The sequence below is a fragment of the Anticarsia gemmatalis genome, chromosome 23 (assembly GCF_050436995.1).
Source record: "Anticarsia gemmatalis isolate Benzon Research Colony breed Stoneville strain chromosome 23, ilAntGemm2 primary, whole genome shotgun sequence".
In the NCBI taxonomy this organism is placed as follows: Eukaryota; Metazoa; Arthropoda; class Insecta; order Lepidoptera; family Erebidae; genus Anticarsia; species Anticarsia gemmatalis.
In genome coordinates, this window is record NC_134767.1 from 1,636,468 (window position 1) to 1,649,220 (window position 12,753).

The following is a 12,753-nucleotide window of genomic DNA, read 5'->3' on the forward strand; positions in this document are numbered from 1 at the left end:
CTGTTGATGAGTTGTTGGATTGCCAAAAAACTCATGTTTACCTCAATAATAATACACACTTCAAACCGTCACATATTCTTTCTTTTTCTTTTGAAAGAACATTTCCCGCACTAAGAATTGCTTTTGTGTCGCGGGGACTTTTAACAAACATGCAAACAGCGGACACAGTGCACAACCAGACCCGAAAGAAGTATTTGTGGATTACACAAAGAATTGCCCCGTGTGGGAATCGAACCCATGACCTCCCAACGCAATGGTAACGGCGTGGTGACCTGAGACAGCAAGACATACGAGTACGTCATCTATAATGCGAATAATAAAATTTCTTACTACTCAAGTCGACCTCAAAACTCAAGAATATGTTAAACAAGCATACAAATATTTACTATGAACACTATCATAGAGAATATTGCATCAACTGAACTTCTCAGTATATGAATAAGTAGAAAGTCCTTGATTTATTCGTATAATACGATTCACCTTTTGTAAGAAAAAAATATATTTATCTATATATTTACTTTGTATGTACAGTTACAAACTCTACATAAAAGTACAAGCTAAATCACACGGTTTTACTCGTGTGCAAATTTGGTGAAATTAAGTGATTATTGAAAATAAAAGTAGACTATTTTATAATGCATATCTTAATCTACTTGACAAATTGAAAATTATAGGTAGTTCGATTCTTTGGTCTATCGTTGCATAAGATTTTATGCAAATGAATAAGTACACGGTTTTCTGCAGTAAGTTGAGATATCTATATTATCTATACTAATATAATAAAGCTGAAGAGTTTGTTTGTTTGATTGTTTGTTTGTTTGTTTGTTTGTTTGAACGCGCTAATCTCAGGAACTACTGATCCGATTTGAAAAAATCTTTCAGTGTTAGATAGCCCATTTATCGAGGAAGGTTATAGGCTATATATCATCACGCTACGACCAAAAGGAGCAGAGTACCAGTAAAAAATGTTACAAAAACGGGGAAAATTTTGACCCATTCTCTCTTACGTGACGCAAGCGAAGTTGCGCGGGTCAGCTAGTAATATCATAAAGCTGAAGAGTTTGTTTGTTTGTTTGTTTGAACGCGCTAATCTCCGGAACTACTGGTTCGATTGAAAAAATCTTTCAGTGTTAGATAGTCGATTTATCGAGGAAGGCTATAGGCTATATGTATATCATTACGCTACGACAAATGTAACAAAAACGGGAGAAAATTTCACCCATTCTCTCTTATGTGACGCAAGCGAAGTTGCACGGGTCAGCTAGTCTTTAATATTTGATGTCGTCTCAATCAGCCTGTCTAAGCCTAAGCTTTTAACTGAAAATAATACCCAAAGATTTTAATTTATGAATGCTCGCAAAAAATCCTACAACCGCGGAGGTAATCGGATGTCCTTCCTTCACAGTAAGACACAATGCTCACACATAACGTCACATATCTTAGAAAGCATGTAATTTATACGCCGTAGTGAGTTAAATTACCGTTTCAAGGTCACCTTATGGCTATTTACTGTAATAAGAGCATGTTTTTGCTAAAAGTGCATTAAATTATCTTCAATAATCTCACTTGATCATGAAATGTTACGTGTCTATGCAAAAGACACTGATTTCTTCTGCTTTTGAAAACTCCGGTTTTTTTTTTCCACTCTATACATAAATCATTATAGTTCTTACCAGTTGTCTTTACAATTATACAAGCTCTAGTGATCTCTCAAATGATCCATAGTAAGATTTTCCAAAATATTTATTTATACTCGCAAAAAATGCTACAACCCCGGAGGTAATCGGATGTCCTTCCTTCACAATAAGACACAATGCTCGCACATAACGTCACATATCTTATACGCTGGCATTTCAATTGTCCTCCCGTAACAATGATTGTTGAGTAACGCCGGTGACTGACGTGCGATGCTTGACATTTTAGCTTCGAGCTATGTTCGTTAGTGAATAAGCATTAAACTGATAATTTGGTTGGGTATTTTTTTTCGTTTTAATTAATAATTTAGAGAAGTAATTAGTACTATATTATTTAGCATTGAGATAAGTATCAATATAAAAACCTTTGATCATGTTTTAAATTAATGACTTTGTAATAATAACTAGCTAACTGGGCAAAGAAAATTTCATTTTGACGTAGCCTCTTAGGAGTCGATTTTTTTATGCTTTAACTAACATAAAGTAACTAAAGCAACTAAAGTAACTAAAACTAACACAAAGCTTTCGTAACATAAAGTTTAACGCGAAAAGCATGAATGAGAACCAGTCTTTTCAAAATTATTATTTTAGTTGTTACGTGTATAACAATGCAAATAAATATTTCAAATGAGAATTATCGAGATTACAAAATAAATAAAGTTAAACTTATAATATATCTTGGTTTCCCTAAAATCAGCCGCGGTCCTCACTAACCAGCACTAAAGTTCACACCGTGTTATCGATCGCTGACCGTTTACCGTTGAGAATGCAACTGGTAACTGTGGGGTCAATACGACGTCACTGCTAACTAATGTTGTGTGATTCAAATGGTCATCTTGTTGATAACGTTAGGTTAGATGTTGTGGGTTTGAATTCCAATAAAAACTAATGTATGGTTGACAATTAAATATTTGAAAAAAAAATTTAAATATTAAAAGGTTCATCTAGTGGTAAAATTAGTCTCCCTCGAAATTATTCGAGAGTTTAACCATGAGGCCGGTCGATAACAGAGTATCGTCCTAAAGATTTTTGATTAAGCTTTAGATATACCGAGTGAAACTCATGCCTGCTGAGTGACACAAATTTTAAATTTCACGCTTTGATAGCATACATAAATTCATTTAACATAAAAAAAAATATGTCTTAAAACGGGTGCCCATTGCAAATTTGATGATATTTTTTTCTATCGTGAATGTGGCTACATCCTAAGTTGTATACTCTATCGTATAATTGTTCCTATCAATAAATATTTAAAGACAGCTCTCTCGGGACTCTCTATATAATGTTACACTACCGAACATTCGTCAAACCAAACAATTCACGCGCGTGTATCACCGTCCTACAAATCAATTGTCACTCCGTCAATAACGAGATATTTGCGCAATGCGCTAACGCGTATACGTTTTTGTACAATGGTCTCTATTGACTATGCGCCACCCGCGGCTTTGCTTGACATTGATGTTGAAATTTACTATGATAGAGATTTAAAGGGCGATTGGGAAATTGTTATAGGTTTTTTAAATGGAGGACATAAAAGAAATATTGCTATACGTTTACAACAAAAAGCTTGAATATGGATTTTAATGAAATTTTAGTTTTCTTTTAGTGATTAAATACTGAAGTTAATGTGATGAATGGGTTCAAGAAAAATAAGTTCAATCATAATTTTTTTTTTTTATTTAATTTTTAAACTCTCATTAAACTTATTACGGATTTTAAGCAATCCTATAAGTATTTTTCAGTATTTGGTAATGTGTCTGATGTGTCAGTGGACTCGCACTCTATTACATAGAACTATATTATTACTGTATCTATCAAAACCTGAATGTATTTAATACATCTTTGCCTATCTTTAGTATAACCATGTTTCTATAATATAAACTGTCGTAAGAATCCGTGTAGGTCAGCTATAAATAGAAAGAAAACATACTATCTTAGTCAGTCGGGTAAAAAACACATGTCACAACCCGGCACCGCTTATTAACCCTGTTAGCTACATCCAGGATTATTATTAATACCGTTTGTCTGTCATTCAAGGGCGAGTTATTGTAACGAGTGCCGACATAGTTTCGTAATCGTTGACGTTACATAAATACAGACACTTGACCAGGCCTTTGAACTAACACCCTGGAGATACAAGTTATAGGAGGCAACGATTTTATCAAAAGAGGTAGCGATAGCGGGAAGAACAACAAAAAATCATTTATTCATCAGATAATTTTCTTATGTAAGTAGTTAATCTAGAAGTAAGAATCTGTGTTACTCAACTAGAATTAGAAAGAAAACAAACTATCTTAGTCAGTCGGGTAAAAAACACATGTCACAACCCGGCACCGCTTATTAACCCTGTGAGCTACATCCAGGATTATTATTAATACCGTTTGTCTGTCATTCAAGGGCGAGTTATTGTAACGAGTGCCGACATAGTTTCGTAATCGTTGACGTTACATAAATACAGACACTTGACCAGGCCTTTGAACTAACACCCTGGAGGTACAAGTTATAGGAGGTAGCGATTTTATTATAAGAGGTAGCGATAGCGGGAAGAACAACAAAAAATCATTTATTCATCAGATAATTTTCTTATGTAAGTAGTTAATCTAGAAGTAAGAATCTGTGTTACTCAACTAGAATTAGAAAGAAAACAAACTATCTTAGTCAGTCGGGTAAAAAACACATGTCACAACCCGGCACCGCTTATTAACCCTGTGAGCTACATCCAGGATTATTATTAATACCGTTTGTCTGTCATTCAAGGGCGAGTTATTGTAACGAGTGCCGACATAGTTTCGTAATCGTTGACGTTACATAAATACAGACACTTGACCAGGCCTTTGAACTAACACCCTAGAGACACAAGTTATAGGAGGCAGCGAGTTTATAAGAGGTAGCGATAGCGGCAATCACAAAAGAAAAAGTTTCATTTATTCATCAGATAATTTATTTATATAAGTAGTAAACCTAGAAGTTAGAATCTGTGTAACTCAACTATAAATGTAAAGAAAACATACTCACTTAATCAGTCGGGTAAAAAACTCATGTCACAACCCGGCACCGCTTATTAACCGTCTTAGCTACATCGAGGATTATTATTAATACCGTTTGTCTGTCATTCAAGGGCGAGTTATTGTAACGAGTGCCGACATAGTTTCGTAATCGTTGACGTTACATAAATACAGACACTTGACCAGGCCTTTGAACTAACACCCTGGAGATTCAAGTTATAGGAGGTAGCAATTTTATAAGAGGTAGCGATAGCGGAAAGCACAGAATAAAATATTTCATTTATTCATCAGATAATTTTCTTATGTAAGTAGTTAATCTAGAAGTAAGAATCTGTGTTACTCAACTAGAAATAGAAAGAAAACATAATCTCTTAGTCAGTCGGGTAAAAAACACATGACACAACCCGGCACCGCTTATTAACCCTCATAGCTACATCCAGGATTATTATTAATACCGTTTGTCTGTCATTCAAGGGCGAGTTATTGTAACGAGTGCCGACATAGTTTCGTAATCGTTGACGTTACATAAATACAGACACTTGACCAGGCCTTTGAACTAACACCCTGGAGGCACAAGTTACAGGAGGCATCGATTTTATAAGAGGTAGCGATAGCGGAAATCACAAAAGAAAAAGTTTCATTTATTCATCAGATAATTTATTTATATAAGTAGTAAACCTAGAAGTTAGAATCTGTGATACTCAACTAGAAATAGAAAGAAAACATACTCTCTTAATCAGTCGGGTAAAAAACACATGTCACAACCCGGCACCGCTTATTAGCCCTGTTAGCTACATCCAGGATTATTATTAATACCGTTTGTCTGTCATTCAAGGGCGAGTTATTGTAACGAGTGCCGACATAGTTTCGTAATCGTTGACGTTACATAAATACAGACACTTGACCAGGCCTTTGAACTAACACCCTGGAGATACAAGTTATAGGAGGCAGCGATTTTTAAAGATATAGCGATAGCGGGGCAAAAAAATTGGCACAGTTTTTTAATAATGTTGTGAATTTACAAAGTAAGTAGATGGCTTGACCACTAAATCATTAATTTCCCTTATTTTACTAATCATGCGTGATATTCATGTTAGACTTAAGCAATTTTTTGTAAGAAATATTAGTTATTTACTACTGCTTAAATAAAAGACACAGTTCATAACTTTCATTTTACTGTAAAATTATTTGACTGGTATTTCATCGTTATCAAACACTATTTTAACTCAACAATTATGTCTATTTACACACGATACTTACAGTTTCTATATTAATAATCCAGCAACATTATTCAAAATAACACAAAACACATATTAAAATCGCTACATCTCTCACCTTGAGCCACACATAGCGTCCCGTTAATGAGACAGTGACCGATATGTAGGCGAAAGGTCGAGTCGTCTTTACCTATGCGATTGTGATACCTTGATGTATGTTCACTCTTAACAGCCAAGCAATATCTTAGCAAGCGTACCGAGATGAATGCAGATAATTTTGTATGGCGCGCGTTGATGTCTTTTGTATGGAGTTTGTGGCTAATGTTATTTATGTTAAGTTCTTAGTTTTTGTCAAGGTTTTGTGCTGTAGGGTTTAATGTATGGCTTTTGTGTGAACTGTGCTTTGAGGATGAAGTGATTGGTTACACGAATATACAAGTTTTAGGGTTTTAGGTTGTGTAAAGTTAACGTTTTATTTATGTTGTATTTACTAGCGTACCCGGCAGACATTGTTGGAAAAATTCTGAATCATTAGGTTCTATATCGGATTGAAATCCATACGATAGCTCTTTAGTTTATCAAAGACAGTATTTTATTTTCTTTTTAATTATAATTTATGCTTTAGAAAAATCTTGCTATTCTGATTTTAGTTTGACAATTATGAAGTAACACTCAAAAATTTACACTTTTCATTTCTGAGATCAGAGACCCTTAAATAGCTGTGGGACTGTAAAAGCTTAGGGCCATTTTCACAAATTAGGAATTCGTTCCAGATAAGTTAAGATTACATAAGATTTTAGATTAAGTGATAGAAAATGTATGAACACAACTGTCGAAATTCCATTTGATAAGCTATCTAATAGTTATCCAAAAGTTATGAAATTACTTAATCAAAATAAATATAATCACAAAGATCTTTATAAACTTTTAAAACATTATTTATTAGTAGTAAAATATTAAAATATATTGTGACATTACTTTGGTTCTGTCGTAATAAGTTTCACTATGAGAATGTAATCTGAAACTTTGTTTTATAACCTGTCTTGTTAGTTTTATGATAAAGTTTATATATTCATAAAATATATTTATAATAAATAGTGATAGAGTGAAATGATAAACTACACATTTTTCAACATTAAATAAATGTAATAGTCCGAACACTTAACGCGATTTGCTTTAAGCAGTGATTTAAAAAAATCTACATAATTCGGAAAAAAATTCAAAACAAACAATTACAATAATATATTTAAATAAACTTTACTTTACTTGCTATCCTGTTATCGTGGGTCCTCTTATCACAAAAAATTGTTAGTGTGCAAAAACATTTTTCAGAACAATCGGTACTTTTAAAGATAAACATATACATAGATTAAATACATAATACTTAATATCACGTCCTTCACCCTATAACCTAAGGGTGTCGCTTGACTCCCTTGGTCCCATGTAATCATCATCATCTTCATTGGCCTGTGTCCATCTATTGCAGATGAAGGTTGCGACAGACAGAGGAATATTTTTTACGAAGAAAAATCTTCATTCGTGGCTTACAAGGCCTATGCAATAGTCACCCCCTATTGCTATACACCGGGCTACTATTAAGAAACATTTAGAATACAGGTTATATAAAACCAAATTCACTTTGCCCGACCTAGGAATCGTACCCGATAGTTCATGATCATCCATCCAATCATTAACTTCTACTGCATTGCTTAACCTATCAGCACTAATCTACATAAGTAAAACCATGTACTTAAACGTTACAATAGGTGTAATTACCCTTGTAATACCTTGTAACGGATAAATGATTGAGCGATCATGCGTGCACCCTACATACCGCGCACAAACATACATACATAATGTGTAAGATCACGATATTATAGTACTAGTAGCAGTCTTTAATATAAACTAGAGGCCGCCCGCGACTTCGTCCATGTAGAAACCTTTCCCGTGTAAATCCCGATTCCTTGGGAACTCCGGGATAAAAAGCTCCAAGATAAGATAGCCTATGTGTTATTCTGGGTCTTCAGCTACCTATGTACCAAATTTCATCGTAATCGGTTCAGTAGTATTTGCGTGAAAGAGTAACAAACATCCATACATTCTCACAAACTTTCGCATTTATAATATTAGTAGAATATAATAATTTAATATGTAAGTAGGACTGGTTTCGCCTTACGACTTCGTCCGCGTAATTTGACTTCGATTCTCAGTATATTTGAGATGCGATGTTATTTTTATTAATAGGTTTTTCTGTTAGTAATAGTAGGAGATTCCATGGCTATCACACTTTTCTTTTGTTATCTAAAATCTGACCGACATAGTGGTCTATCAATGCAAAGCCTAAACCGCTGAATGGATCAGTACCTCAATTTCCTACCACTATCGATTACCGACAACCGGCTAGCTATCGACGCTTTATATTTAGAATGTACTACAAAATTTCTCGAAGACAGGCTGGTTGTCGGTAGTCGATAGGAGTAGAGAATTTACAGATTGACATGTGGCATGCACGTAGATCTTATGACGTAGGCATCCGCTAATATGAAATATCTTTTTTGAGGTACATAGTAAAATAATGAATTGTTTTTGTTTCAGATTTTTAAGTCGACGGAAGAAAAGTCAATTATATTGGACTTGTTTGTAAGGTAAATATTAAACGTTTAGATTTTTATCTCTTTATAATTTTACTAAGTCCCATGTAAAAAAAACACGCGAGGAAGACGAAGCTGACTGCCTCGGTGGCACAGTAGTTTAGGCCGCAACGCTGCTACTATTGCTTCGGGAGGCTGTGGGTTCAATTCCTACACGAGACAACTATTTGTGCGATCCACAAATAAATGTTTTGGGTCTGGTTGTACTTTGCGTCCGTTGTTTGTAAAAATCCCCCCCCAACACAAAAGCAATTTTTAGTGCGGGAGTTGTCTTTTTTAAAAGAAAAAGACAACAGAACATCTAGAAAAAAGATGAAAAAATTCGCTAAAAGGTGAAAAATCTATTTTCTAATTATAAAAGAATAAATCCGTCCGTTTAAAAACCCCAAAAAATTCCTAGACCCTATATAAAATATATTCTATACATCTATAATTAAACCTGTTCTATTACATCCAACAGACAGACAGACTATTATTACACCTCAAGTCGTCCATACAGGCACTTATAACGCCAACGACTAACGACTAGTCTAAACTTATAGTCCCGTTACTTACTATACTACGTGAAGAGGTCGAATGTCAAGTTTTGATGGCTAATAGTCTTTGGACTATGTCTCGAGGTCTTGGGTTCAAATCAAGGTGCTAGTTTTAAAATCGAGATATGTGAGATACTAGCTGCTGCCTGCGACTTCGTTTAAAAATATATCTATTGTGTTAAGGTAGTATTTTTGTGTAAGCATCGAAATCAGTTCAGTGGACTTTTCATGTATCACTAGTGTACGTCGAATTTATCGTCACTATTCAGTACATGGCTGCTTTGACGAAACGTGTTAATGACTATAATCTAAGGAAGAATACATTGCACAGTATAGAAATGGATGTCAACTGCGCTACATGATACCCTCATAGGGGTGCTTTTATATTTGTTAATCTCAATTGACTTCTATTTGAAATCCGCTACATGCTGAACATTATTTTTTTCCTTAAACCAAAGCAGCAATGTACTGCATTCGCTATCAAATGATCGTTCACTATTTGTTAAATGAGATACACAATAAGCATGCTATAATTTAGTGTGATTTAGTGTCAAACATCTAAACTTCGCGCTTTTTTAGACTTTTTGGATGATTTACAATATCAGCCCCGTGTAATAGGGGGCGAATCTATTGCCATATACCGGGAAAGTTAACAAGCTCCAGGCTACGATAAAAAAATATTCTAATATAAATTAGAAATGCACAATAGTACTTTGCCAGACTTGGGAATTGAACCTCGGTTCTTAGGTTCATCATCAGATCGGTCGGATACACTACCGACCGCGGTACAGAGGCAGTCAATTTGCTGAGTTATTTTGAATAAGCGTTAATAACTTGATGTTATCGTTCTAAGTTACTTCACCGCACGATTTTGCAGTAAAACATAAACCTGTGAAATGCAGTGTAAGTTTGCAGCAATTAAAGATAGGCTACTCTTTATTTGATAGTGAAGGAAAACATCGTGAGAAAACTTTGCATCCCTTAGAATTTTATAGAGTTTTGCTCCTCACATCAACTATTGTATCAATTATCTATAGGTACTTACCACATTTTTAATCATTTGGCGATTGACAAAAGTAGACGTAAGTATTTTGCTTGCTCTTCTCATAAGGCCCCTTTTTTAAACCAGTGGTAAATTTAGTAATTTAGTGTAAGGTGGTAATAAATAAATTGCAACGAATGTTATAAGTGTCAACATTAAACCAAAATGAATACAAAGACGTCCCCAGTGTGTTGGACTCGAAGCATTACCTCTCTTATTCTAAGAGAAAACCCGTAATCAGAAATTAAACATCAAAAAGTTATAGATGAAAAGATTAGAGGAAAAAAATGTATTAAGACAAAATTATCGGCAGAAGAATAAAACCATTTAATTAAAGGATATTATTTAAACGTATTAATTACAACTTGTCGCGGTACTCAACATACTTGTAGAAACTAGGACGACGGTAGGCATTCTTCAATTTCAGATCTTTAGTAGATCTCTTGTAAACATTAATACTGCGTATAATAAAAGCTGTTGTAGATACATTAACCACACTATCTGGACCTCAAATTCAGCAAAGTAAGCAAGCAGCACTTATGGCGTAATTTTGATATTATTTTCGTGACGAACTTTCACAGTACAATTTTTTTTTCATTAATCAGCACAATTTACTGGAAAAGAAACTGCAATAAAAAATAGCACTCTTATTAAAACACCCTGTAGACTATTATCATTATACGTCAGCTCACGATTTTGCACTAAACCATAAAGTTGTTGTATAAGTGTAGTGTAAGTTTGTAGCAATTAAAGATAGGCTGTAGGGCCGGTTCCGTTAAATGAGCATCAAATTAACGCAGCGCACTCGTCTCAATCAATTGCAAGTGGTGCTGGTTGCTGTGGTACAGATGACAAGCGAATGGACTGTTTTGAGAGGACTTTTTTATTATATTCTATATATATTCTTTCAAGATAAAATAAAATAAAATTTACACATGCCCTTAGAGCTTCGCCTTTTTGGAAAATCTCGGTTCCACTTCTCAAAATTGATGATATCATTAGAAATACACTCACCAAAATTCTCAATGTGGCCTTGGACGACCGTGCATGGCTTCAGGCTTCCTTGCCTATTCGTTTAGGAGGCCTCGGCGTCCGCAAAATTTCAGATGTTAGTTTGCCTGCGTTCCTGTCCTCGGTCCACGGCACGGAAGAATTGACCAGGAAAATTTTAGCTCCTACACTGGTTAATTCTGAAGTGTCGTGTAAGACCGATGCCATGAACGCCTGGAAAATGGCCGCTCCAAACACGGATTTACCTCGAAACTTGTTCTCTCAGAGACAGTGGGACGCGCCGCTCAGCAGTTTGATTAAGGAAAATATTTTATTAACATCTTCCACTTCTGCTGAGCGTGCTCGCCTTCTGGCTGTGGGGGAATGGGAATCGGGGCTTTGGCTTCAGGCTCTCCCTTCATTTAACGTAGGTACCATGCTCGATGATACCACGTTCCGCATCGCCACATGTCTTCGTTTAGGAGCCTCGTGTGTTTCTCCGCATCGTTGTCACTGCGGGGAAGCTGTCGGCGAGCTCGGGCACCATGGTCTATCATGTAATAAGAGTGCGGGTCGTTTCCCGCGTCACGCCCACCTAAACGACATAATTCGCCGGTCTCTTGCCACCGCGGGTGTTCCAGCTCTATTAGAACCCAATGGGCTGGCGCGCGACGATGGGAAGAGGCCGGACGGTATGTCATTGTTGCCTTGGAGTATGGGCAGGCCCTTGGTTTGGGATGCAACCTGTGTCGACACCTTGGCGCCTTCCCATATTCCAGGTACGGTGGGCGTTGCGGGCGCTGCTGCCGCATCAGCAGAAAACCTCAAGCGGCGCAAATATAGTAACATTATTGGTAATTACGTATTTGTGCCGTTTGGGGTTGAAACCTTGGGACCGTGGGGCCCGAGTGCTCGTAGTCTCTACCGAGAGATTGCGAAGCGTCTCGTCGATGCTACGCGTGACCAGAATGCTGGCCTTTACTTTGGTCAAAGAATTAGCATTGCCATCCAACGTGGCAATGCTGCCAGCATTCTGGGTACGTTACCAGTCGACGATGGTGAGGAGAAATTCTACGACGCGTGACGCACTCCTTTTGTATCCATATTTTATATTGTAAATATATTGTATAATTGTAAGTATGTAAATATTTCGTTTTTTTAAATTATTTCTAGTTTAGTTTAGTTTTTAAAAGTTACTTATAGTTAAGTTTTATTGTAATAAATTTTGTGTTATAGTGTAATTATATACAACTTAATTGTATTTAACGAAATAAATCATTAAAAAAGATATTAGAATACGGTTTATGAAACGTATTAAAATAATTACACGCTGTAAGAACTTTGAAAGTAATTATGAAATGTATGGTACTGAAGATATAATTGTATAATAAACACTGTCATGGGACCCCCCGATACAGACTTGTAGTGTGGGGACCACGTAATGTCACCAGTTGTATTACATTACATTCATTTTAATTTCAAAACTTTAAAGATATTCAAATACAATTTGTAAAGATTTTGGTTCAACTTGCATCATATTACAAAGTTTGATCTAAATACTTATATCAATAGAAGAAAACCACCAAAATAAAAATCTCTATACCTATCAGTTGGATAC

The 12,753-nt window shown here is 35.5% G+C and overlaps 1 protein-coding gene across 1 annotated transcript in view; it reads left to right on the forward strand.

Annotated features, from left to right (window-relative positions):
- The window catches only part of sano (CABIT domain-containing protein serrano), a 144,239-nt gene that overhangs the window by 101,545 nt on the left and 29,941 nt on the right, over positions 1 to 12,753 (forward strand). Inside the window, exon 4 of the mRNA XM_076129900.1 lies at positions 8,512 to 8,561. The gene's annotated coding sequence lies outside the window, so the exon portion shown is untranslated. The remainder of the gene's footprint in view (positions 1 to 8,511; positions 8,562 to 12,753) is intronic.